Genomic DNA, 3,237 nt, shown 5'->3' on the forward strand with positions numbered 1-3,237 from the left:
TTGCATTGCAAGTTGAAACACATTGTTGCGCGTATTACCACGTTTGTGACCAACTTGTCTCACAGCAAAATACAGCGTTGCAAGTCTGCAGAATTCTACAGGTATAATTGCTTAATCGTGTGTAAATAAAGGTAGCGCCTTCTTTAATATAATTTAGCATTTCAATGAAGTTCCACTTCGACTTCTGACCGTCACTTTCTTCTTAATTTTCCGTGCCAGCGAAGTTCTCTCAGTATGAAGCTCAGTGTCGTTTCAGATAGCTAAGCGAAAAGTTGTATTTTTGCGACAGTTCTTCCTGACCTTTTGCCTTTTTTCCTGCTTGTTTTGAAGGAACAAGCGAGGTGTCTCAAAGACTATGATAGCCCTCGATGTCTTCGTAAAGGACAAAGTTATGACTTTCCGAGAGTTACTGGTCTACTTCCAATTCAGGCTCGCGCGCTTCGCGACAGCCAATCACAAGCGTTGAATTCAAATTTGCTGCGAGACAAGTTGTAGCTTCAGTGGTAATACGAGCAGCAAAACTAAAATTTGTTGCAGAAAGTAGAACTCGAGTCTACTTTGCACAACATGTTGCCTCAACTTGCAACACTGTATTTTGCTGCGAGACAAGTTGGTCAGAAACGTGGTAATAGGCGCAACAAAGTGTTTCAACTTTCAATGCAACAATGTTGCGAGACAAGTTGAAGAAAAATGTTGCCCGTATTACCGGACCTTAAGGGAGAAGAAGTTTTTAGGAGCCTAGCATTTCAAATATACCCCATCGTACTATTTCAGGAAAAAAACGTGTGGCTTACTTCAAGCAAACTAATTCACAGCGTGACTTAACACGACTTACGATTCTTCGGTCATATCATTTTTGACGTGTTCCTACGCGTCCTGTAAACTTGAAAAATAAAAATACTAAAAAAGAGAGAAGCGACCTTTAGCAAGAGAGAATCAGGTAGGTACCTTGATCTGCTCTTGCCTTTAGGTATTACGGTTCAAGAGAATTTGGATCATGATCTATTGTACGGCTATACGTTATTCTCGTACCCAGAATTAGAGCCACCCGTCCTTGTTGGCCGGCGGGGCCTTGGCACGAGGAAAAAGCTGGACCGATATTTTCTACTCCTCATGGGATTTTATATGCACAGGAAACTCAAGGCTTTCACCAGCAACGAAGCTATACTTGCTAATTTGTACTTGGCAACTTAATTTTGAGGAGACAGCTTGGCCTAGTCGTTAGAGCGTTGGATTTGTTATCTGGTGGTCCCGAGTTCAAATCCTCTTACCGCCACTAGATGGATTTGTATTTGGTGGTCGAAGACTCAACTTCTCCACGCTTGTAAATATATAGCCAGCTGATTAGCCCCCCAGCAGTTGAGATTTTTAACAAGTTTCTGTTTAATTTACAATATTTGTTTGTTTCTTTCAGTGTCCGCAATTAGGACAGCAGTGCTAAACACTTGGACACATAAATAAAGTGATTAATTAATTAAATTTATTTATTTCACCTCGATTCCTAATTTCGACGCGAAATTTGTGATCGACCTTAATACAAACGTAAATAAAGCGCTTATTTTGGCTTTCGTTTCAAAGTGTCTATAACTAAAATCTTGTGGTTGCAATGATGTTTGCATCCGTTAAGAGACTCTCTTTACTTGCAGGGCACCCGGAGTTTCCTACGTGCTGGCAGCGACATAAACAGACTTGAAAGATTATCTTTTCTAACAATTACTTTTTGTCTCGTCACGTTTTACCGTTTCATATTTCTTCACTTTAAATTTTAAAGCACCTGAAAGTATATGCAGTTGTTTAACCGCAGACAGTTCGCCCTAGAGTTTCGAAGAGTGGTTGTTTCGTTTTGAAATCGAACAGAAGAAACGATCTTTATTTATAATTTTGTTTTGCTTGATGAGGCCGAATTACGAGCGCTTCAGCGCGATTCAGTTTACTGTTTTCGCTAGGGTCAGGTTATTCATCATTATCATTTTCACCTTCAAATAATCTTGGCAAGGCAATCGTAACAAACTTAAATAGCCAATTTATTCTAAATGGCTTCCATCTGAACCAAATCCCCTACTGTGATTGGCTAGGTGTAATGGGTTTAATGCTTACCGGCTCGAGATGGCGCGCTGTGACGCATAAATAAATCATTTATTGAACAAGTTTGTTCGTTCAATATGGCTTGATATTAGCCTCGTTCTTTTCTCTTTTTTTTTTTCGCCTTATTACAGATTTCTACAGCGTCTTGCTCCGAAAAACGCAAAAATATCGAGCCTTCTTGACCCCTCGTTTGGCAAATAACCCTCAACTGTCATCTTTCAAGTGTTTCTCTCTTTCCAGCAGTGAGAGGGGGGGCGGGGGGGCGGAAGGAGAGACCCAAGGAACAAGGTTGACTAGCCTACTGATCAAGCTTGTGTAGTCGACAAATCTAAAAGTATCGTCGTTATTTTCTTAGTTCATCTGCGGAGCTTGAGTTTCCCTCGGTGCAGTCCACAAGTGGATTTATATTTCTACATCTTGACCTCACAGTTGGTCAATAACAACTACATGCGAACTTCAATTGCGTTTTCACCATATTAGGAAAGGGAAACATGCACACGTGACGCTCGCGTGTTTAAGCTGTAATATCCTTGTACAACCGGTTTGACGAGCGAATATAACTTGACGAGCATGCTCGCTAGGTGCGAGGGTTGCCTAAGATGGAATGAATGATTTTGGAGTTTTCATAATAGTTGTCGATCTAGGCGGAAAAGCTCCAAGAATAGAAGGAAAATAGACCATATCCGTCACCGCATTTCAAATTCCACCCTATTGAAAGTAGCGCAAACTTATCGCGACATAATGAGCTGGTATGGGATTTTCAGGGATTCCGATGTTAAACAACTTGCATTATATTGAATTTCTGGGTTATTAATGGATCACAAACTTGTCGATTTAAGGAAATGACGGAAATTGATAACGTATAAAGAAACCAGATAGTAACACAACATGGTTTCTCTCTTTTCTAAGCTCTCTTGTCGGCCAAAGTCCGAGCGCGACTTCGTTCTTCGTCGTTCGCGATCGTGACTTCGTCGGCTAGTCGGCACACCATAGCCGCTATGATTAGGTCAGCCGTTTTCACATCGTTCTGTACTCAAACCTTTTTATTTTGACATCGAGTTAAAACTTTCCACAAGTCAAGTCATTTGAGCCTATCAAGCCACTGGTTAAAAAAAAGACAACAACAAAAGAAAATTAAACAAGAATAGCCCA

The sequence above is a fragment of the Orbicella franksi genome, chromosome 11 (genome assembly GCF_964199315.1).
Source record: "Orbicella franksi chromosome 11, jaOrbFran1.1, whole genome shotgun sequence".
NCBI lineage: Eukaryota > Metazoa > Cnidaria > Anthozoa > Scleractinia > Merulinidae > Orbicella > Orbicella franksi.